This window comes from Mesocricetus auratus, unplaced genomic scaffold, assembly GCF_017639785.1.
Source record: "Mesocricetus auratus isolate SY011 unplaced genomic scaffold, BCM_Maur_2.0 Super-Scaffold_100004, whole genome shotgun sequence".
Taxonomy (NCBI): domain Eukaryota; kingdom Metazoa; phylum Chordata; class Mammalia; order Rodentia; family Cricetidae; genus Mesocricetus; species Mesocricetus auratus.
Window position 1 is genome coordinate 42758746 of NW_024429189.1, and position 25761 is coordinate 42784506.

Here is a 25761-nt window from a genome sequence, read left to right on the forward strand (position 1 = left end):
TAGGCAAATGGCTTGCCATTGTGCCTAAGAACCTGACTTTGATACCTAGGAATCTGGTAGAGTGAGAGATATGATTCCCCCAAGTTGTCCTCTGCCTTCCACATATACACTGGGGTTTGCATGAGCACACACATGGTACACACTCACACATAAATAAAAATAGAATTTAAATTAAAAAATTAATTTGATAGCAAAAATAAACTTACCTTGCATTGAAATAACTTTGTTCAGTATTAAAGAAAGCATTTGGAGGACTTGAAGGACAGACTTTTAATTAAGCAAGTTCTAAGATTGACTCTTTTGCAGCTACCTAAAATTTTAGTCTTAGCGAACTGCAATAGAAATGTCTGAACTCAACAGTAAGAATAGATTTACCGGGGGGCACTTTGGGATTGGGACAAGTTGTAATATAATAATTTCCTCTCAACTCAAGAGGAAAGCATTATGTTCATTATTTTAGCATAGGACACTATTTTATTGCTGTGATAAGACACCATGACCAAGTCAACTTATGGAAGAAAGAGTTTATTAGGGCTTACAGTTTCAGAGGATGAGTCTGTGACCACCACAGCAGGGGACATGTCAGTAGCCATGATGCTGAGAGCTGACATCCTGAGACACAACCATGAGGCAGAGAGAGTTAAGTGGGAATGGACTAGTCACCAAGGGTCTCAGGTTCTTGTTGTTGGTTAGATGCCTCTGTCATTTCTTTGGTCACTGAGTCTGTCCACAGGTCTCATAACACGAAAATTGTCTTTCATCAGAGCAAGCAAAAAAAAAAAGTGAGAAAGACAGAAGTCAGAGGATTTTTTGTTTTGTTTTTTGTTTTGGTACCATAATCTTTGAAGTGACACCCATGTCTTTGCCATTGTCGTTGTTTATACATGGGAGAGGAGTCACTAGGTTCAGTCCCTTATCAAGAGGACAGCAGGGAAATACTAAGGTGCTAATTTATCCATTATCTCATTAACCCAAATGATACCCTTTGGAAGGAAATACAGTTAACCCTCATTTACAGATAAGGACACAGATGCTCACTTTCCATACACAACAAAGTTGGGATTCAGTTTGTTTCTCTGACTTCTCCACACATATGCTTGACTGCTACCCATGCTGTCTTCAGGACCCAGGGAAGTCTACAGGCGCTGGGAATTTCATAGTAGAGACCTGTGTCAGATCAGCCTGTGGCTTACATCAGCTGTGCTGAGATGCAGCTTCCTCTCTCTCCCACACCCTCTGTGTTTAAGTGAAATTTCTCAGCCTACACTAACAAGAGAAAGTGGTATGACCTGCAGGTGTTAAGTTGCAGGTAGATGATTCTAGACTGTTTAGGTGCCTCTTTTTTTGTTGTTGTTGTTCTTGTGAAAGTTAACTAGCTCCTAAATCTTTATCCAGAATTCTTATTCTTGCATGACTTTCCTATTCTTGGCTCGCATTGCATATTAGCATTGAAGATCATCTGTAAAATAAATATACAGGAGCAGGAACCCCCATAGTCAAGGATTACACACACACACACACACACACACACACACACACACACGACACACCAGGGTGGGGAGGGAGGGAGAGAAGGAGGGAGGGAGGGAGGAAAAGAGGGAGGGAGAAAGAGGAAGAGAGAGAGAGAGAGAGAGAGTTCTTGACATGTACTCTAGGAGGTAGCCATTCATTTTTCCCTAACCAACAGAGCTATAAATCTGGTCTGTGCTCGGCACACTGTATGTGTTTTGCTTTATGAAGGCATAAATCACCAAGATACAATTTGTGTTTGATTTTTTTGGACACTTAATTTGCTTAAATGTTCAGCAGTTCATAGACATAAATTGTGCTGGGCATAGCTCCAAGTGGAATAAGCTGGGAGTAGGAAAGCTATACATATTAGGATGTAATTCAGAAGAAAAATCATCCTGGCCAGTCAAGTAAGTCCTCTTTAGAAGTTACTTATAAATAACTTTGCTCCATAGGCAGAATAAACACTTAGAAAATACTTCTAGAAGTGGGAGCCTAAAGAAAAACCTAAAGAACCTCTCATATAACATGCTTCTGTATGTGCTTGTAAAGTGTGGAGGATGGATATTACATGTTTGAAAATGTAACCCCATGCATTGATCCTCATTTAATTAAATTAGAAATGTTTTAGCTATCTGTTTTACATGTATGGGTGTTGTGTCTGCATGCATATGTGTCTACCACATATTGTTCCCAGTGAGTGAGGAGTTCAGAAGAGGGAGTCGGAATTGTAGATGGTTGTGAGCCACCATGCAGGTACTGGGAATTGAACCAAGGTCCTCTGGAAGATCAGCCAGTGCTCTTAACCACTGAGAAATCTCTCCAGTAATCTCTCACTGAAGACCAAGACGCAGATTTTTTCACTCTGTCTGCCATTGCATGTATGAAATTGGGCAAGTCTTCCAGCTTATCTGAACCTCAGATTTCTAATTTGACCTGAGTAGTGGGATTAAGTACTTTCCCAATTCTTTCTAAAATGTTCTCATTCTAGAACATTTCTGTCACATCATTTCAGTGTCATGGAGAAGACAAAAGAAAGCACAGGGGACACTGGGGACAAAGTTTTTCAATTATACCAGTAGAGGAACTATTTAACAGTCTCAGTGTGGGGAGCAGATGAACCCTAAGCGAGTGTGTTTTGTTGATATAGGCATGATAAGTTCAAGGACCCCAGTGCTTCAGACCCAGGTCTTTTCCCAGTCCAAGTGCAAATGTTGAGAGAGTGTCTAGAAAGTACCAAACGATGGTTTCCTCCTCCTCTGTAGAGATCTGCTGATGTTAGCTAAACTGCCTCCCTGTTCAGCTGTATAGCACAAACCCACCTGTGCAATTCAGATGTATAAAATGAATCTGCTGAGTTTCCTGGCTGCTGCTGGTTCATCTCCATTAAAGTGCTCAGCCCATCAGATCCCAGCTTCTGTCTATCTGTCCTTTTATCATTCCCTCATCTCCCCAGTCAGCTCAACCCCAAAGCTGTGCAGATTGTGGCAGTCTGGGCATTCTACATCAGAAAAATCTATGCAGATGACCAAGGTCTGGGGTTTTGCAAAGCAGGCCAGACACGCTTCTGGTGTATTCCCCTGAGCAGGAGCTTGATAAAAAGAGTGGTCCTGAAAGGGTCTAGATGACAAGCCTCCTATGACTGTGTGGTCTTCTTTTCTCCCTTCTCTTGGCAAAAGATGCTGCACCTAAATTTCTTAACATCCCATAGCCGTGGCGGCTCCTTGAAGCAGGAGTGCACACATGTTGGCAGCTCGTGTCCCCAGACAACTTATGAAAATGACTCGCACCCAAACCCAAGCGTCATTGTCTCCACATTTCCCATTTCACTCATGCCCCTGACTGTGTGTTTCTGTGATTTGATAAGAGTGCAAGGAACCAATGTGTTTTTTCTCTGACCTTCGAGCTATGAATTTCTCTGATAAATTCATCCCTTAACTCAACATGGATTGTTGGGTCCCATCACTAGATTTCTGATCCAACTTCCAGTGGGCCTGAGAACTGGCCCTTTTAATGAGTTCCTACATGTTTCCAGTGCCCCTGGTCCAAGGTCCATGCTTTCAGAACTCATTCCGTGTTACACTATTATGCAAATCATATTACAGGGGCAAGAGAGATAGTACAATGACCAAGGGGGCTTGTTGCACTACCATAAGGACTCAAGTTCAGTTCCTAGCACTTACACTGGGTGTCTCACAACTGCTAATACCTCCATTTCCAAGAGATCTGACCCCTCTCTGTTCCTTGTGGGCCCCGTACACATGTGGCCCAAACTCACACAACCATATGCACATAAATAAAAAGTAAAATCTTGAAAAAGCACAAATATTACTTATTACATTATCATAAACTTTGCCCTGAACACTATGACAAGGTAACTGATATAATTCAAGGTAAATGTAATACCTCTCAGAGGAACTGCTTTTGCCTTGGTGATACATTTATTTTTAATATACATTAAATGTGGGCCTACTATCTTTTAGCAAGTTCTGGCTTCCTACGTATAGTACTAATATCAAGTTAACTTAGGGAATAAGCCAAAAGAAAAGTTCCAAGTAATGAATAAAACCAAAGAACCAGGACATGTCATGACAATGTATGTAAAGGCAGTGGTAGGAAATTGGCTGAAGTTGAGGAAATACTGTGTTCACTGGCATGCACGATGAAGGTAATAAATTCTTAAGATGCAGCTGTTGGGTCATGTCAGCTAGTAGGAGTGTTCTTTAAGTGTTGAGAACTTGGCATGCATACAGCTAGGGTCTGGTAAGAACTATGGAGAACTGTGTCTGTTGTGTATATCCACATATGTGAACTATAATCAGCCTTGAGAATCAACCTCCGCTTTAAGAGACGGGGATTTTGTCAATATTTTGTACCTGCTTTTTCCACTGCTGCTTGCTTGTCTTTACTGGCAACCTAAAAAGGCAGATTGTTTGCTTTTTACTGTTCCTGTTGTTTATGCATTGGATTGTCTTTTAGGGCCAAAATCCCAAATGAAGATGCTCAGACCAATACCTCTGTACAGCCAGAGTTGTAAAGCATCGGACATTGTTCATAGATCTTACAAGAATAAATCTACTCTTCAGTCTTCAATTAGCTGTGCTCACACATTTAAAAATTGCTCTTAGAAGATGCTTCTGTAAGGAAGTGACCACACAGCCCATTTCATCTTGCTACACAGCAATTTAATCTTTAGAAATAATCAGTTGTTGTTATAGCAGAATATAAACTAAAAGTATCATTTGCCATTTTCCACAAACTTGTCATATAAAGAGTAATAAAACCATTCGACCATTATGCATCTTACAAATTCATTCTTTTCCATGATATTTCACAATGAGACAGTATTTTCAGGTCCTGCTCAGGTCACAATTAGAGGTCTGGAAATCATTTATTCTGCTATAATTTATAAATGTTACCAAATTGCTGCTTTCAAAAACAAATACAGGACAGTAAAATCTAGTTAGAACACTTCTGAAATTGTCTTTATGAAAATCCATATCATCTGACAATGCACAATAATTTTCTCTAAAGAGGTAGCGTTATCAGGAGAGGCACTTTAGAGCCTTTCACTGGACGCTTGTCTCCTAGTCCCGAAGGTTTTAATAAGGTTCACCGACAGGGTTTGTCAAACACCCATCACCAGGTCCATCCAGTGGGCCTGGATCAGGACCAAGTGTTTGATGCAGGTAACACCTAGTCCCTGTCCCCATGAAGTTCATGGTTCCATAGGGAGTCTAGCACACCAGCAATTGATGAAAGGGAGATCAACAAACACCAGTGCTGTGAAGCAAGGTATGTGCCTCCTCATGAACGCCTCCATACGTTGTAACTGTGCACTTGAAACGTCTTGCCAGAACCCTACACAATGTGATTTCATTACCAGAATCTCCCAGTTGCTGCTGGGAGGCCCTTCCATAACGGAGGCTGATATGTTATCCTCAGTCAGCAATCAAAGAATAGCCTCATCCTCCCTGCCATCCTTGCATCTCCTGTCCCGTCTGGCCCTTTCTGATTTGTTCCTTCCTATGTGTGCCCTGGGATGGTCCATTGAATGCGTGTGGCAGTACATTAAGAACCCTAGAAAAATATTATCAGTGTTCTGTACTGTGACACTCAAGCCTAAGGAAATTTACCTTGAACATGTCTATATGCCCCTTTTAATAATCAATGCCAACCCTTCCTTAGGGATTGTATCTCTTTTATAACTTTCATGAATATGACTTAGCATATTTGACAAAGGGACCTAGTACTACCCATGATTCTGGGTTATAAGAATTTAATAACAATTGATATTGAGTTTTCTGATAAAGTTGTAAAAGATTTATTTCTTTAATTGTGTGTGTGTGCACATGAGTGCAAGTGCACTCATAGAAACCAGTTTTCCTGGAACTGCAGTTACAGTTGACTGTGAACCACCTGACATGCATGCTGGCATCAAACTCAGTTCCTTCGGAAGAGCAGTCCATTCTGCAATCTTAGCCACTAGGCCATCTTTCTCACACCTGATAATGATTTTTTTACTCATAATCTGCTTTATATGTTTTGTGGAATTATAGAGAAACAGAAAATTAAGACTTTAAAATTATTTCCATCCTATCTTTAAGGACTAACCACTAAAATTAATTCAGTTTTTGTTGAAATTCATTTAACTATTTTTAAATTTTATGTGCATTGGCATTTTGCCTGCATGTACATCTGTGTGAAGGTATCGGGCGCCTTAGAACTGGAGTTATAGACAGTTGTGAGCCGCCATGTGGCTGCTGGGAATTGAACCCTGGTCTTCTGGAAGAGTGGGCAGTGCTCTTAAATGCTGAGCCATCTCTCCAGCCACTTTCTATAACACTGTAGGGATAATGTGTATGCATTTGGGTGAGGGTAGTGTTTTCCTTAGTTCCTATCTTCTTTAAAAAAAATTTCTAATTTTAATGACTGAAAATATTCCACTGAATGAGAAGGGATGTATTTAAAAGTAAAAAGAATCTGGAAGTTAGACAGCAGGGGAAGCACTGTGGGTCTGATGTGGGATGCTGGACTCATGGAGAAGGAATGCATCTCCAAGGTCATGAATTAACATGAGGAGACTCCTGAGGAACTCATGAATTTAGTTACAGGTTCCTCAGCAGGATAACCATTATTGCAACCAACTTCATTCGAGAACTTAAGGGAATTGAGCCTGGCTTTCGCCGTAACTCTTTCTGTGGTTTGGGTGATGGGCAGCTGATTTTTAACAAATGTACATTTATCCCAGAGAGAAACCGAACTTTAAACTCTTCCTTGAGAGGATCATGCTTGTGAACATTTTATAGTAAAGCAATTACTATGAAACAGTAAAAGACAGGCCAGGGGTTATTTCTCCTTAGACTTTCCCTTCAAAATTAGACATACTTGATTTCATGTCAAAATTCAAGTATGAAAGTGATTGCCAACATCAGCAGTTTCTTCTTCTGTCCCGACAGGAACTATCTGAAACATGATTTGTCACAAATATGAAAACGATTCTCCATTATCCCATAAACTTTGTATGATATTTATAAACTCATTGCTGTGAGCAAGTACCAGACAAAGCCACTTCAGGGAGAATTAATTTTGGCTCAGGGTTTGAGGGGCTATAGTCCAACATTGCAGGGAGGGCATGGTGGTATTGAGAACGTGTGGCAGCTGCTTGTTGCATGATGCCAACCAAGAAGCAGACAGGCTCAGCTGGAACCCAGTCAGGCTCTAAACCATAAGCCCTGGCCCTAAGGTCTTGTGGTCTTGCATCTGCCATCTCTCTCTCATGTCTAAAAGGTTCTACAACCTCCTTAAATGATGCCACAGGCCAGGGACAGTGTTCAAAAACATGACCCTATAGGGAAATATTCCCCATTCAAGTCATGACATGTGATGTTTGATATACATCTATACACAGAATAACAGAAGTGATTTCTATATGATCTTCAGAGTGAAGTTCATTTTTACTTCTGTGAAGTCAGACTGCTGTAGAAGTTCGCATGGGCCAAGAAGAATTATTTAAAAACTGTCTTGGAGGCAGAGGCAGGCGGATCTCTGTGAATTCGAGACCAGCCTGGTCTACAAGAGCTAGTTCCAGGATAGCCTCCAAAGCCACAGAGAAACCCTGCCTGAAAAAAAAACAAATTAAAAAAAAACTGTCTTGGATCTCTACGCATGTCACGATGTACCATTGTCATTGATAGTACTAACTGGATCAATTAATCATCTTAATTAAAATTTTAACAAGTAATGAGTTTGCACAAATGGCAATAAATGAAAATCTGCACAATAATATTATTTCTTGCTCATTCTAGACTTTATTATATTTACTGCCACACCAACTAGCAGGATCTGGAATTTATGTGCAAATCTTCATAAAGAAAGCTGAAACAAAGAGAAGTTTTAGGTACATTTGCTTAAGGTTTTCTAATAATTCATTTTAAATTTCTGTTTATGAGTGTTGAGTTGCATATATGTTTGTATACACATGCATGCAGAGGTGTGGTGACCAGAAGAGGTACATATGGTTGTGAGCCACATGTAGGTGCTGGGAACCAAAACCAAGTCTTCAAAAGCAGCAAGCTCTCTTAACTGCTGAGCCATCTCTTCAGCCCCTTGCTGAAGATTTTGTTCAAGAAACACCACTTTCCCAATCTTGGCTACATTTCATTCCATGAGATGTGACCTATGTGAACAATTGTCATTTTTGCGATAGGGCATGAAATTTACTCAAGACTGTCATATGAAAACTTTGCTCACTACAATATACAATTTGTTATCAACCCAGAGGATGTAGCTTTATCTTTCCTGCGATGATGAGATGAGGCAGGTGGGACAGTCATTTATGGGTAGCAAGGGCAGGCAGCTTTCCAAAGTTACAAGCAATAACAGACACCTCACATCCCGATGGCTGTAACTCTACCAGTCTACTGTCCTAAGCAGATGGGAGAATGGATTTGAACCCTTCAAACTGACTCATCTTCAGCAGTGTTTTCTCTTCAGTGTTTTCCAAGGGTTCACTGTTGTCTCCTGCCCCTCCCCCTCCTTCCTCCTCCCCTCTCTTCCTTTTTCTTTCTGAGCTCTGCTAACATTTTTAAGAGTTTAATGATTCCTCCAATATAAATGATGTAAAATTAACTGCTGAATCACCTCTCCTTCTTTCTATCCCCTCCCATTTGTGTGAGAACGTTATTTTTTGGTAGGATTTCACTATGTATCCCTGGCTGGTCTAGAATTCATAGAACTCTGTCTTCCCATGCCCCATGAATGCTGGGATTACAGGTATGTGTCATCGTGCCTGGCAAAATTCTGTTAATTTCAAATGTTTAACTAGAGTGTGGATTGCACCCCGGCACTTCCACATTTCTGAATCCATATTTCCGAAACCAAAGCTTTTCTTTCTTAAATATGCTCATCCTTCTAACATGTCTGATTCTTTGAGTGGCAGTGTCACTCACCTGTCACTTGCCTTGAAGGAGGTGATCCCTGCCTCTGTCTCTCCATTGCTTCCTGCATACACACCTCTCCCATGATTTCGTTTCTCGTAGTCTGCCCTTTCTGGATTTTGCTGCCATCTCAGGAACAAGGGGTTCACAACAGTGGTTGCACATTAGATGATATGGTGATCTTGGAAACCAAAACTAAACGCAACCAAACCCATTTAAGGTTGCCTTTCCAGACTGACTAAATCAACAACTTAAGGGAGAAGCCAAGACTTCAGAAATTTAAAAATTTCCCCCAAGGGAATGTAACCTGATGTCATACTTGAAGTCTCCTGGTTGGATTATTTCTAACAACAGCCCTGTATGTTTCTCCCCCTTTGTCTCTGTCCAGTCCAAGCCGTCATCTGTATCTCTGCCCCTCCACGGACATTCTTCTTTCAGTGCTCTGACAAGGGATGCCATGAACAAAAGCCTTCACTGTCTCCCCATCACAGCTTTCAGGATAAAGTCTTTCCTCAGGTCATACATTCTTCTAAATTGAGGCCCCACATTTCCTGCCTTGTTGCTTGCTAGCTGTCTATCTGTGTGCTGTACTCACTGATCAAATTATGAGCTCATCCTATTTGGTCTTGTCTCATTGCTTTACTTCTATTCTCATCAAATAGGTTTCCTTCATCTTTGTATATGGCCCAGGGGGGCATTTAACTGTAGGTCACAGTGGATAGGGGGTTCTGCGACCGAGCTGGTTTCTCTGTGATTCTCTTAACTTTCTTTCAGATGTCAAAATAGCAGCCATTACTCAAAGTACCATACTCGTGGTTGACCATGTATAAAGTAGGAAAAGGGAAAGTAAGAATTAGAGCCGGGAAGTGGCGGGGCATGCCTTTAATCCCAGCACTTGGGAGGCAGACTCAGGAAGTTCTCTGAGAGTTCCAGGTCACCCTGATCTATAAGTCAAGTTCTAGGACAGCCAGGGCTGTTACATAGAGAAGCCCCATCTTGATAAACATAAACAAAGAAACAAGACTCATAAATCCCAAAGGTTCCCTGGCAGAGCTCCCTGCAGTATCATTAGCCAGCATTGAGTCAGGAGTTCACAGCTTTCCCTGAAGGAAGGCTGGACAGGGCAGCAAGGCACTGGCAGGCTCTAGATTGGGAGGCAGGCTCTTTCTGGAAACAGAGGGGAGGGCAGGATTGCCAGGAGGAACCAAAGGAGGCTCCACATTTTTGCTTCTAGGACTTGTTAAGTACTTTCTTCCCAAATTTCCTTTAAGTGCCTTCATTTTAGGAACAATTGCCTGCACGGCAACAGGCAGAAGTCGAATCTGCCCAGATGTTTTTGTTCATACCTCTCATGGTTCCTTGTGAACTTCCGCTTTTTGTACTATTACTTATGCACATGTCTTCCTTCTCAGATTGAATTAAATTAAGAGCAGGGTGTCTTGTTCAGTCATCTTTATATATCCCGTACCACTGAAGTGACTTAACAACATTCTGTTGTAAGAATGTTTTTCTGGCATTTATTACTCTCAGAACATTTGTTTGGCTGGTGCTGTTTCAAGCTTGCTTTCAATATTTGTTTTAAGTGGCTATTAGCCAACAAAGGCTGCCTCGTAGTGAAGGCGAGGATTGGGTTTCTGAGCCTCCCTGGCTATTGCCCTCAAGCCAGTCATCTGTGGGAAGTAGGTCCACCCTTCCAACGTCTGCTGACCTCAGAGCCGATTCCCGTGCTAATAAACTAGTTGTCACATCTGACCACCTTTAATATATCTCACAAAATATTTGGGGTTCTCTGTTTAGATGATAAGGCTGGACTGACTGTGATGTTGGCTAATGAGAAAAGTCCCACCAGGGGTAGCTCACTCCTACCAGGTCCCTCCAGGGAGGGTCAGCCAGGCAGAGAAGGTACTACATCTTCCCTCTGCCCAGGGAGACATTGTTTTGAAGATCTGACCCCCACAGGAAAACAAATGGGGACAGATGGGAGGGGGGCACTGGGGCAAGGCAGACTTATTAAAAAAAACAGTAATAACAATAATTTTCAAAGCATTATTTATTTGTGAGTGAAAGGACGGAGTTTTATTGGTCTGAAGTGCCAGAGGGTGGCTGCTTTCCACTGTGTCTGTGTTGTGGAGCTGAGCCCACCTGGAGTGTTATTTGGTGGCAGCCTTCAGGCAGAGAAGCACTTTCGATCCTTGGTGCGCTTGCCTAGGGAGGGCTGGCTTGAGTAGACACAGCCCTTGAGAATTGTGGCTTCCCTGTTGCTGGTAGACATGAGAGAATGAACTGTAGGTGTGTGCATGTGTGCGGGCCTACGTGTGTGTGCAGGTAGGGGGATGTAGCTGTCAGGTAAATTTAAACAAAAACAGCAGGTGTCTTCCTAGGTCCCTTTAGAACGGGTCTGGTTTGTTGACACATTTTATACTATTGTGACTCAGTTAAGAGGAAATCAATTGGAAAATTTTAAATGATACAATTGGGTATTTGAAAATGAGTATCAGAAATGTGATTTCTCTGCATCCTTGAGGGAGGGCTTCTCCTCTTCAGCCTTCTCCTCAGGTGTCATTCTTGGGGGAACTTTCCTTCCTGGGTTGGTGAGTGCCATGATTCCTAGCTCTTTACAGTTCTCACAAATGATTGTTCCCTGTCATCTCCAGTCGGTGCTGTGTGAGGGAGAGGACAGGTACTTGTAGGACAACGAGGACTTGATTAATACTCGGCTTTGACTCACAGGGACTCTAAGGATAGTGTTCACCTGGTACAATCTGGGAACTTAGATGAACTAAGGGAACCAAATAAACCATGGGATGAAGCCAGTATTGGAAATGCATTTACGGTGATGAATATGTGTGAGATCTGGAGCAAACCATGCTTGTGTCCTCTGAGTGCAGACCGAGACCACCCTCTGAGTTATTCCTATTTATTTTGCAGGTGAGGTTAGGTCCTGATTTTTGAACACTTCTGTAGGTTGCTCGTGTGTTGAGACAGGGTGGTTCAAGCTGACTTCTAATTTGCAATGTAGCTAAGGATAGCTTTGAATTCCTGCTTCTCCTGCCTCTACTTCCAAGTGCTGTGATCACAAGCCTAGCCACAATACCCAGTAATCATTGGACTTTAACACACCTCAGAAACACCGGAAAGATTTGTTAAAACACAAATTGTTGACATTCCTTCCAGCTTGTTGTCCAATGAAGACATCCCATATTCCATGTTGAGCAAATATATCCACTCTTTCAGAGTCCGTAACCTGCCAACCTCTATACTGGAAGGGCAGCATCACACTCCTGACTTTCCAGTTTGTCCACTCACTGTACAGGCCAGTTCCCACCAAGCGATCCCAATGCTGCTGTCCAGGGAGCATGGCACTGTGTCAGACTACAGAAACTCAAACAGCCTTCCTCCTTAACTTCTCCAAACCAGATCCTGCCACACGAAAGACTTAGGTTTCTTGAAACACGGATCTAATGTGATGGGGACAGAAGACGAATAAGACAAGGCTTGTTTTTTTTTTCCCAAGGAAGAGTTCAACATGCAAATAAAAATGGCACTTGAGTGTATTAAGTGTCCACAGAAAGCTCAGTGGACACTGAAAGAGAAAGCAACCAGGCTTTCCATTACATAGATAGCATCTGTAGTCTACTCAGCATAAAGGTGTGGGCAGATGAGCTGTACAAGGGTCGGAAGCTCACAGAGAGCGGCCGCCCTTCCCATGAGCCCTCCTTTGTTTTTGTTTTGGCCTGGTTTCTAGCTCAGCTGGTCACTTTCGTTGGTGATCACGATTACTTCTGGCCTTTGCTAACTGGTTCCCTTCCTACACGCTCACCCCCACCCCAAACACACACCTGGTATGTTTAGGCCAACCCAGGAGACACCGAGAGGAACGCTTGCTGGACCCCTTCCTACTCAATTGTTCTGGGGATTGAAAGAGGCTCCCGAACTTTACAACCAGTGAAAACTGTCGCCAGCTTCACAATTCTGGCCAACATGTCTATGCTTTGAAGTCTGGTCCCTGCCTTTTACAATTCTATTTTTAAAATGTATTAAAGATGTTTAAACGTGGCAGAGACTTCCAATAAAAGCCATGCGGCTTGAGAATCAGGATGCTGGTCTCAATTTAAAGTGCCTGTTAAATAATAGGATACCCATGTAAAACGGGCTCTGAAGGGCTGACTACAGCTCTCATAGAAATCAAGCTCACTCACCAATGTCTCTGATAGGATTTCAGAACCCCCCATCCTGCCCTGGTTATGCCACAAAAGTGCTTTTTCATGTAAAGTGATGGAATGTTTTGTTTGACTTGATATTAGCCAAAAGAAGGAGACAAAAACGGGAAAAGTCTCAAATAAAACATTTTGACAAAATTTTTGAGTGAAAAAAAAATCCCGGGGCTCACAGTGAGTTCATATTCAACCAGTCTTGGCTCCCTGAAAAGGAGTCTAAGGTCAGGCGACAGGTTCACAGATTCACAACTCCGAGAATTATTTGGGGACTTGTCATTCTTGACAGTCCGTCTATTTTGTCTTGAGAAGTTTATTAGCTCTTTTAGGAGGCTACTAAAAGGATAAGTTGCGGCGCCTGACCTGTGCCCTTCCCTCCCTGCCGGCTCTCAGAGAGCGTGGTTGACTCTGCGTTTGCCTTGTCGGCTTTTCATCCTCATTGCCGTTGCCTTTGTCCCAGTTTCTACCTGTCTGCTACAGCTGGATTCAGCTAATAATCATCTCTACGGCTTTTCCCAGCATCTCTCTGGAATTTAAAGTCTAGATTTTCGACGTGTTTCAGAATCCCAGACTCTCTCGAGGTTAGGAGTGGCCATGTGGCATAGCCTAACACGTGGACTATGAAGCGTGTTGACTGAGACGTCTGGACTAGCATATGTTTCCCAAAGTAAGCACTAATGCTTCCTTCTCGCCACTGTTTAGTTTTCCTTCTAGTTGTATGAAATGTCGTATTGCAACTACATATGCAGCTACCCCCTATAACTAGGAGAGAAATGCCAAGAGGAACATAGTCCTCGGTTTAGTCACGTTGCTATATTTTTATATGTATGTATGTATGTATGTATACGTGTATGTGTGTATTGGAGATGGAGGAGTGCATGCATGCCATAGCACTCAGGTGGAGGTCATAGAACAGTTGCAGGAGTGGGTTCTCTCGTTCTACTGTGGGTCTAGAGATCTATCCCAGGTTGCCAGGCTTGCAGAAGGTACATTCACCCACTGAGGCATCTCCCTAACCCTGGTCTGCTGTTTTGACTTATTAAAAAAGTATGTGCAATTGTCAACTTCTAGACTTCTCATTACAGAAGAAAACAAAAATTGTTTAAGCTATTTTCCCTACCTGTTTGTTATATGAGGCCATAGATAGTATCTGAACTATTTTAAGGCTCAAAGTGTTAACCGAGACTAATCTGACAGATATGGGACTAAGGTAACCTTGTCGCCTATGACTTTCTGCCACGAGTCCTTCTGCGCGCCTACTTTTATGCCAACTTGGATACAAGATAAAGTCGTTTTGGAAAAGGAAACTGTATCTTCCAGTTTGGCATGTGGTGCATTTTCTTGATTGATGATTGGTATGGGGAGACCATCTTACTACCGGTGTTGTCACCCCTGAGCTGGTGGTCCCAGGTTCTATAAGAAAGCAGGCTGAGCAAGCCAAGAGGGGCAGGCCAACACACAGCACTCTTCCTTGTCCTCAGACTCCGCTCCAGTCTCCGGGTTCCTGCCCTGTTTGAGGTCTTGGCTACACTGTCCATCAGTGGTGACAGACTATTTGTCTCAGGCTGAAATGGATCCTTTCCTCCCAAGCTTGCTTTGCGTCACAGTGCTTTCTCACAGCAAGAGAATCTCTAACTGAGACCTACACAGTGTAGTGTCCAGTCAAACTAGTCGTGCTCTTTTCTTGAGAAGATGCCTTCTAAAATCCCTTACAGCCTGTGTGTCCTAGTGCACAGCTGGCTCCTTCACAGCATGATACTCTGGGAGTCTCCCTGGCAAGACTTCTTGTCAGTACATACCAGTCACTCAAGTGGGCCTTTGCCACCCGGGGAAGTGTATTATGTATGGCCTTTGTGTGGCTTGGTGGATAAGCTACTCCAAGTAACAACCTGTGTACAGATTCGATCATTGTGAGGAAAATTAAGAGACTATTTTTCCGTAAACATGAAAAAGACTTCTGGGACGAAATAATGGCATTCCACTCTTGTCAACTCCATACCTACACCCATTTTAGACTTAGAATCTTTAGATGATGCCTCTGCTGGACTGAGTCTCAGCTGAAGTCTACTAGCAGGAAAAGAAAGCACATGCGTGAGGGAACTCTCAATAAAGACAAGTGGGCCCTCTGGCTTAATAACAACACTAGGTCAACTCAAAGAACTGCTGGATCTGTGCAGTGTGGTGCAGCTTAGCGAATAAACCCTGACCCTGTCAGTGGGAAGCAGTGTCATTGTTCTTCGGCACCTGTGAGGTCTGTCCACAAAGCCAAATCAGCAAGAGAGCCACCGCACTTTCAAGAAACAGCAGGCTAGGTGGCACATACAACGGCGGACATCTTGTTCTCCGAGAGCCCTCTAGGACCAGGTCTGGACCTCTCTACAATGAGGGAGTGATGGGATTGTGAGTAATGTAGAAGGACAGCCGTGAAAACACCCTGGATTCCTGCCAGCCTGGTCAATGGGAAGTCAAGAGATTGTAATTTGAAGAGTGGAAAATGGGGCCAAGTTTGTCTCCTGAGCTAGTGAATAAGTGGGCTCTCAAGCTAGTGAATAAGTGGGAACAGCTATGCAAGAGACAAAAACCAGGAACAATGTCACCGCTGAATTGATCAAAATAGGAGTAACAGGGATTGACCTTGAAAAACAATAGCATACACAGAGCATATTGTATCAACTCAGATTCCACAGGTTCCTTTTATGTAGAATTTTCCCCCTAAAAGTAAAGTCTCTGGGATAGAAAATTATACCAGATATATAGGGTAGGGCACTGGGAAAATCTGTATCACCTTTCGTTCCATGTCATTCAGGCTGACTTTATGGGCCAATAAATATTCATAGTGGCTAGAAGCAAAGATAGTATTAACCTCTTGGCACTGTGAGGAAGACGTGCTTCAGCCATAATGCTAATGAATTTTGCATTATTTTCCAAGGGTCTGTAGACCTTGGATCACTCTGAATCCAGTATTGGGAGAGTCAGCATCTAGACTGAAAATCTAAATTGCATCTAGAAGATGGTAAAAATGAATTCAATGAAAATATATTTGATTGCTTAATTGACATTTCATTTAATTGGCAATCCTGGTAAATATTAAACCTTTAGGGTTCTAGCAACATTGCAGTATCTAGAGTTACTCTGATCTAAATCCACTCCAGATTTGTAAAGAAAAAACCTACTAAATTATGGCTATCTAAAAACTCTACAAAATTCAGAAGACATTGAGGCTTTTTCCTTTTTGGTGCAAGTAAAAGTCCTTAGAAAATATTTAATTCATCAGAATGCCTCCAGAATTAATTGGGTGAGGAGGGACTAATGGATTTGAGTAGTTATAAAGCCATTTCAAGCACTCCTCTAAGCACTTCATATTCCTTCTTTTAATCTCCATAGTAATTACATGAAGTAGGTATTATTATCACCATTAAAATTATTATTCATATTTTAATCAATGAATCAGAACTCTACACATTTATGAGGTACAATGTGATATTCCGATACATGCCTACTATCTAAAGTAGGATAATTAGATCGAGCCAGTGAACATACCCATCACCTTGTTCACTCGTGGTTCTTTTAATGGCAAGACACTTGAAATTTACCTTCTTACTTATTTTGAGACATACAACAGATTATTATTAGGTATCTCGTTCTGTCCTGCAATACATTTCAAGTCTTTTTATTTGAAACTTTGGTTCTCTGGCCAACAATGGGTGTCCCACCCAACCTCTGGTAACCATCTTTCTACCTCCTGCTTCTATGAGCTCAGTTTTACTAGCTTCCACATGCTAGTGAGATCACATGGCATTCTCCTTTCTGTGCCTGGCTTATTTTACACAGCACAATGTCCTCCAGATTTATCCACGTTGCCACACCTCTTTCTTTAAAGGCTGAATAATATTCCTTTGTGTGTGTAAACATTTCCTTACTTATCACTGTTAGTGGACACAGGTTGGTCCTGCAGCTACCATGAATAATGCTGCAATCAATAAGAGAGAGATCTCTTAGATGTACTGTACCCTGCCTCTCCCTTTTTGAAGATACTTTTCAGTTGGGATTAAAGAATTATCCATAATCCACAATTTTAAAGCTCTATCAGAAAGAATAGTTTCCAGCCATACATGGTTTCATGAGGTTCCTATTATAGTGTTTGAAAGGAAATATCTTGAAACTTTATAATGGTTTCCCTTTATCACAAGAGGAAAAATCTGTATCCATCTCACTTACAATTGCAAGCCCCTCAAAGCTTTCTTATTTTGATTCTCTCTAGGATACGACAAAAATCTTCTAGGCCTTTCTAGAAGACATTTGACAAATGTGTCAAAGAATGTGTTGGGTGGCTTGTAGAAAGTATTCGCAAAGCAGAAAGTTAAGCTCATGTGATGATTGCCAGGCCCCTTCTTAGGCTGAGGCTCACAGCTGAAGTCTGCAGCCTTGGCTGCTGTGAGCACCGTTGATGGCCACTGCTGTGTTCTCATGGTAGGACGTTTGCCATGCTTTCATCTTTATGTGTATCTTGTGCAAATAAGAGCTTGAAAGTCTTTAAAGAGAATGCATATGACTTCTATAAAGGGTTTCTCAGTCACAATAATGTACTGAGCTTTAAATTATTGAATAAAAAGTATTCAGGCTTAATTGGGTGATTAATTATAACAAACTGAGTTTTATAAAATAGAATCATGGAAATGTAGCATTTACTAGCTTGTTTTACTTAGCATTTCAAGTTCCATCTATATACTAATAGTTTACTTTTATGACTATTGTATGGAGAGATAGTACTTCATCTATTAAGTGAACAAATGTCAACAGCCCAAATTATAGGAACTATAAGTGTTACTATGGAGAGTTGCAAAGGTATTTTTATGTGAACACTTGAATCTCTTGGTATACACTTAGAAATGGATTTGATGGGTCAAGTGGCAACTGTGTTTAACTTTTTGAGGAATTGTCAAATATTTTCTACAGCAACTACACCATTTTATCTTCAATAGCAGTATATGAAGGTGACAGTTTCTGCATACCCTTGTCAATACTAACTTCTCTTGTATTCCCAGAGGAATTTTAGGATCAGTATTAGTATTTCAATTTCTGCAAACAAAAATCTTAATAGAGACTACATACATTAAATCTATAGATAAAATTGGGAATTATTGCTTCTTAACCATTACTAAATCTTTTGATCCATGAACATGGGATGCCTTTCCATTTATTTAGGTCTTATTTAACTTTATTAAATGATGTTTCAGTATATAAATATCAAATTATTAAAAATGATCTTGTTTAATATTAATATCAAATTGTTTTCTTAATTTCATGTTTCAAATACTTTGTTATTGATGCACAGAAATACAATGAATTTTCCATCATTCTATTGTATTTTATAAGCTTTTTGTTAAGACTATTAGAAATCATAACAGCTTTTTCATTTCTTATAGTTTCCTTATATATATAGGATCACTCCTTCTTGCAAACGGCTATGGTATCCCTCCTTTTCAAGTGTAAATGACTTGGAACTCATTTTCTGTCTTACTGCTCTAGCTAGTACAGCAACTTGTACAACATTAAATGGAAGTGCCAAAGTGGACATTCCTTTCTTGTTCCCAATATTATAGAGAAAATAACCAGTCTTTCTTTCTAATTATACTGATAATTATACTGACAGATGTATTTTAACAGTGTGAGAAATGTTCCTATATTCCCAGTTTGTTGTCTGTTCTTATCGTGAAAGGACAGACTTTATCAAATGCTTTTCTGTGTGTGTGGAGATGATCATGACTTAAAACCTTCATCTATTGTTGTGGTCTATTGCACTGACTGACTTTAACCACCAAAAACGTCTGCTATAAACCATTACTTTACCTCGGTGTTCTGTCCCTTTTATGGTGCTGGACCTGTTTGGCAAAATTTCATTGTGAATTCTGTCCCTCGTAACAGCTCTTGGTGTATGGCTCGTTTCTTAAGTGTTTGGTCTCAGAGTGAGCTGGAAAGTGTTTCTTCTGCTTACACTTTGTTGTTGTTTTCAAAAAGAGTTTATGGAGAATTTGTGCAAATACTTTAGTGCATTGTCTGGTTCTAGTCTGGGGATTTTCTTTATGGAAATTCTTGATTTACTGATTAAATTTATTTACTGGCTACCAATGTATTCCGATTTTCTATTCCTTCTTGTTAGAATTTCTCGTTGTAGCCATATTTCCACCTCATCCATGTTACCTGCTTTGTTAGTATATAGTGAGTCCTAGTATTCTTTTATAATCTGCTTCTCTGGTATTAGTAGTAATGATCCCTCTTTCAATGCTGTACTAATTTGTGTCCTCTCTTTACCCATCATCAGTCTAGCTAGTGACCCCTCAATTTTGATGGTTTCAAAGAACCAGTTTTTGATTTAGTTGACTCTTGTTTTCTCAGTTTCCTAGATAGCTTGGGCTACGGGCATATGCCACTATGTACAACCACATATACTTCATTTATCTCTTTTTGTCTTACTTTGTCCTTATTTTTAAGAATTCTTAGTGGACAATCAACTGCATTTTTCTTCAGTATTGCATATGCCAGCCCATCGCCTAGATTATTTACTTTCCAATAAGCAAGTAGTTGTTAATCACAGTGATGACCTACTGTATATGTCACTTCTCTCTTGCTGCTTTCAAGATTGTGCCTTTAATTCCTCCTCTCAACAAGTTTATTATGATGTGTTAAGTTTGAATTTTTTAGTTATCCTACTTGGAGTTTATTGAACTTCTTAGATATGTAATGCATTTCATAGCATTTTGGCTTTGCCACTAATTTCTCATGCACCTAAAATTACATCTATTTATTTAGTTAGTTTTCCTTTAAAAATTAATTAATTAATTTTCCCCAGCCCATCACAGTTTCTCTTCCCTCCTGTCCTCCCGTTCTCTTCCCCCAGCCTCCCTTCTTCTCCCCACATCTACTCCTCTTTTCTCTCAGAAAAGGGCAGTTCTTCCATGAATATAAGCCAGCCATGATATGTCAAGTGGCAGTAAGACTAGGCACCTCCTTTCCAATTGACGGTGAATGAGGTAACCCAATAGAAGGAAAAGTTCTTAAAAGCAGGTAACAAAAACAACCCCTGCTCTCCCTGTTAGGAGTCCCACAAGAAGACCAAGCTACACAACTTTAATGTGTGCAGAAGGCTTACGTCAGTCTCATGCAACTCTCTGGTTGGTGAATCAGTCTCTGTTAGCCCCTATGAGCCCAGATCAGTTGATTCTGTGGTTTTCTTGTGGTGTCCTTGACGCCTCTGGCTCTCAGAATTCATCCTCCCCCTCTTCTACAAGATTCCCTGAGGTCTGCCTAAGGTTTGGCTGTGGGTCTCTGCATCTTTTTCCCTGAGTTGCTGGGTGAAGCCTCTCTGACCGCAGTGGGGCTAGGCAATGGTTTATGAGTATAGCAGAATATCATTGGGAATCATTTCATTTACTTTTTTCTGCTGGTCATGTTTGGTTCTATCTTAGGTCTCTGGGATGTCCAGCCTCTGGTCCTGGCCCTCCAGGTGGTGGGCTCCCTCTCATGGTATCAAGCTGAACCAGTCATTGGTTGGCCATTCCCATAATTTCTGGGTCACCTTTACCCCAGCAAATCTTGGAGGATGGGCAAATTGTAGGCCAAAGGTTCTGTGACTGGGTTGGAGTCCCAACCCCTCCACTCTAAGTCTTGTTTGGTTGTAGGAGATGTCCTGTTTAGGCTCTGTATTCCTCATTGCTAGGAGTCCTAGCTAGGGTCACCCTCATAGATTCCTGGGAGTTTCCTTTGTACTAGGTTTCTAGCTCATCCCTGAGATGCCCGCCTTCCAGTTGTCTCTCCCAGTGCTCTCTCCTTCCATCCTCCCCCTGCCTGATCCCTCCTGTTCCCACGTGCACCCCACCCAAACTCTCACCCTGTCCACCTGTGATATCTATTCTATTTCCCCTTTACAGCGAGATTTCTGTGTCCTCTCTTGAACCTTCCTTAGCTTTTTAGGGTCTATAGATTGTAGCATTCTTTAGTTTGAGGCTAATATCAACCTATAAGTGAGTACATACCAAGTCTGTCTTTCTCATTTGTGAGTGCACACCATAACCTGTGTGTGGAGGTCAGGGGACAAATTGAATAAATTGCTTCCCTCCTTCTACCATGCAGGTCCTGGGGATTGAACTCAGGCTTGGCAGCAGGTGTCTTTACCTGCTAAGCCATATCTGGTGAGACACTGTTCTCATATTTTCCTTTAGTTTTTAATTCATGTATCTATTTATATATTTAATATATTTAAAACATGAAGTTTAAAGTTCTGTCTAGAGAAGACAACAACTGAATTTTGTCAGGGACAGTTTCTAGTGATGGCTGTTTTGCTTGTTGGGGTTTTGTTTGTTTCTGTGTATGGTCATAGTCTTGTTTATAGTAATTGTAACCCATCTCCTTATGGATTGATTGCTTATCACTATTTCAGCAATCATTTCAGGGGGAAAACTGGGCACTGGTTGTGCTGTGAGTCAGGTTAAATAAAGGTAGTCTTACAAATGTGGTTTTCCAGGGACTATCAAGTAATGACTAGGCTTTAGGAGCAGTGCTGTGAAGAACATACAGCCAATGGCTGCTGGGCTGATGGTTTTACCACGGTTATGGGCTGAACCCTTTACAGCTGCCATTAAGAGGAAAGTGGGAAATTGTGATGCTCTCTTTCTTAACTGCTCTGCTCGTCTTCATGTATCTTTTGCATTCTGAGTGTGTCTTTTCCTTGCCCCCCATTTGCCTCTGCCTTCCTGTCTCCAGTCTCATTAAAACACATGCTGTCACCTTCATTTGGTCCTCTGCGCCTTATAGTCCAGAATTCTCTTTCTCGTTACCTTCTCTTTGTTATCATTCTTTTATGGTTTGACATGGTATCCTCAGTGCAGGAGTGTTTGCATTGAGACTGTCTGTTCATTCTGGGACACCAGTACCCCACTTTCTTGACATCGTGCCTAGCAATTTGTACTCTCATACTACTGACCGCATTGTGGTTTTGCCTGGGGTTTCTCTGCAGATGGCCATTATGCTTGTGATAGCCATGCATCTTATGCATTTACAAATATGTATCTCCTATTGCTGTTTGGGATGCTACAAGAGAATAAGAAAGACAAAAGGTGGTCAATGTCCTACCGAAAGGAAGAGGCTTGGTTTTGTCTCTTAAGCCAGGCAGTGTTTTAATGCTCTGTAGCCTGTTTTATTTGAGTGCCTTCGGGGGATTTTAATTTTGGCACTGATATTTTCATTTTCTCTACGTCCATTCTTACTTCGTTATCTTCCTTTTAAGCTTCGCTCCTCTTAGAGCCCATCTTTCTTCCCTTGTCTCCTCTTCCTCTTTATTTTCTTTCCTTCCTGTTCCTCATTGTTTTTTTTCTTAAAAATTAAATTAAAAGGGGTTTTATTTGACTCCCAAAGTAAATTACCTTCACAGACCTGTTCATTCTCCGCACTGTCCAGATAAAATTCCTCACTTCTGTCACTCAGTGGCCCATGGTGCTCTGTCTCTCTACTCTTGCACTCGTGAACTAGATGTTTCGACGTATTTGGTGTTTCTCAAGAGTTTGGTTATTTTGACTCTCTTGGCCCTACTCCAAGGCCTCTTGAAACTGAATATTTATAACTTCCAATCATTTTTAGCATCAGTGAGGTTTTGTCTCCTCTGGTAATGCTGGGAAACCCCTTCTTCCCATTTCTTAATGCTTTGTGCTCTTTTCAGAAATTTAGCACGCTTCTTCAAAGATTTATTTTCCTTTCATGTGTATGGGTAGTTCGTCTGTGGACCAGGCATGTGCAGTGCTGGAGGAGGCCAGAAGAGAGAGTCAGATCCCCTGGGACTGGAGCTACAGATGGTTGTGCGACACCATGTGAGGGCTGGGAATTGAACCCTGGTCCTCCGAAAGAGCACCATTGCTCTTGACCTTGAGCCATCTCTTCAACTCCAGCATATTAATTTTTTAAGACTGCCCTGTATACTTCCCATATTCTTTTTGCCCTTGCTTCATTCTATATACCTCTTAATCTTTAAATTATTTTGTTTGGTATAGTACCTTTGATCATTCAAAGGCCCACCTTTGGTCTCTTTGGAAGATGTTTGCTCTGGTGTGATTTCTCTTTTTCTCAGCTATAGGAATGTATTTCTCTGTCTCCCTTTTGAAGGAGAGCACCATTGGTTTTTTTGATGCACAGCACTGCTGGAGTTTGTTTTTCACTGTGGTACCATTGAGGCGCTACAATTTTGAGTCTGTTACCCCAATATTATGAAATTAATAATCGTTATTTTCTAATATTTGAAAGGTATAGTAAATTTAGTCTTTTTTTGTCACCATGGATAATCTGAAACCATTTTCACTGGTAGAAATATGAAAAGTCACCAAATTTCTAAAAGCAAAATCTAGTTCATTGGTACCATTTCCTGAATTTCGAGGAATATGATTGCCTATGCACACTCAGACTTCAGCCCCTTTATGTGAAGGGCGCGAGGAGGCTCTGCATGGGGAAAACTCTAGGTTTCTGTTTGAGGGGGTTTTTAGAGGAGTGAAGTTGAAGTTCCAGAAAGAGAGTTGACATTTTTTTCTCATAAGTTTTAAATCTCTGAATCTCACTAGTAGAGGCAGACATGAAAGCGACAATGGCCATTCAGAATAGATGGGGAAACACAACACGGAGAGGGGACATTGCTATGCCAGGGACTCATGGTTTCTGCTGCTGAACCATGGGGAGCTTAGAGTCGTAGACAGCAGAGAGAGGAGGCCAGAGAAGCAGGGGAGGGAGAAGTGGAGCTCCCTGTGGCACTCTCTGCCGGAGTAGAAGCACATTGGTATATCAATAGCTGGCATGTTGGTAGCAGAACATCAGCCTCAGCCCTGGATTCAAATCACAGTGAGGGCAGGCACTTGGTCACCACTATGCTCCCAAGACTTACCTAAGCTCCCATCTGGGATAAGTGAATAAACGGGCAAAAACCAAGCACACTTCCGGAAAGGCTGAATCCAAATGTCAGTATATGATGACTCTGGGGGACACGCTCTTACTAATCAGGCAGGACTGTGGCGATTGCGCACGTCCTATCTCACAGAAAGACATAAAAGGGTACTTTGGAAGAGTAATTTTGCTCTTGTTAGGAAAAGTATATTACTAAATAAGTCTGGATGTTTTGGGGGTCTGGTATGGTCAGGAGTGGGGTGATGACAGCCGCAGTCCTATTGATGCAGTCACTCACTTGCTTAGCCTGAAAATTCTTTATTTTCTGGTGGCCAAATATTGCGGTGCCCCTTGATAACTGGTGTAAAGCAAAGAACGGTGAATATCCTTTTAGGGGCGCCTTGCTAACACCCAGTTTTCTAGTCCTTGTATATGCTCCACCAGCCTCTATGCAAATGACACAGTTAATAAGCAACTGTAGGTAAGACCCCAGGGCCCAAAGGCCCGTCCTGCCTAAGGAAGGAAACTCCTTGAATGCAAGCTTGCACACTGGCCTCCTAGGAGAATCACCCTGGGCATGCTTCTTGCTGCCTTTCTCCACTGCCTACAGTCTTCCCGGCCTGGAGGGGCGATCATCACCCTTCATTGTCCAGTACCATCATTACAATATTGTTATCATCTGAGCTGGAGTCTGACACTTTATCTAAGACCTTTCAAATAACCCCTTTACTAGGCTTCAGTACCAAACCATTCAGGGCAAATCTCTGCTTTGTGCTTGTCAGCCTTAATAGACTGGATGTCACTTGAGCCTGTAAAAAGTGCCTGCTTCTCAGCTGTCAGTCAGGCCTGGTGGTGTCAGCTGAGAGCGTGGCTGGAGCTGGCTGGATTAGAGGGTAGTTACCATAGCTGTCAGACTACTGACAGCCTGACACCCACACGCCCAACTTCCTCCTACTGTCTGTGCTTTCTCCTGCGCTCTCTGGACCTTTCTTAAGGTGGATTTTTCTGTTGGAAGCAGATCATGATGTGGCCAGCATCTTTAGAAGTTGGGCTCCTTTGTCTCCTGTCCTGATTTTTCACAGTCCTTTACTTTGAGTAGCATGCATATTTCAGGGAATGCTTTGAATCTGGTTTCAACAACAGTGTCACCTCCCTACACTTTCCAAGCTTATCAGGACTCTGTGTACATTTGAGCTTTCGTTGTCCCAATTCTTTAAAGTTGTAGAACTCTCCTCCTCTATAGTATTTATTCCCTCTGTCCTCTTTAATCATATCTTTGGTTTAGCCTTCTGTGTTAAGTGCAAAGCCCAGTTTGAGTGTGTTTGTATGTATTCGGGACACAAGCACGTTGTAGAATGTGTGCACAGACTAAGCATTCTTTTATCATCCATGAACACTGCAGACAGACAGACAGACAGGCACACACACACACACACACACACACACACACACACACACTCAGCAGTCATCTATTAGTAAAGACCGGGAGAGTAATTTGGCAACTTTACAGACCCTGCCCTGGTTAACACTCACCTTCAGCCAATTAGTGAACAGAAGTTAGCCTCTTTTCCTGTATGCCTTCTTTCAGGTTTTATTCTTGTCTTTTCTTTTTCCTTTTGTTTTTCCTCCTCTGCTCCTTTTAATATTAAAGCTTTACCATCTTACAGTCCCCAGGCTGAATA

At 41.7% G+C, this 25761-nt stretch overlaps 1 long non-coding RNA gene across 1 annotated transcript; it reads right to left on the reverse strand.

The window, feature by feature from the left end:
* Window positions 1–509: 509 nt before the first annotated feature.
* LOC121140183 lies at window positions 510–25761 on the reverse strand. Its single transcript, XR_005876989.1, has 2 exons — window positions 25613–25761; window positions 510–754 (listed from the first exon to the last, which is right to left on the reverse strand). It is a non-coding gene; the product is annotated as an uncharacterized LOC121140183 (long non-coding RNA).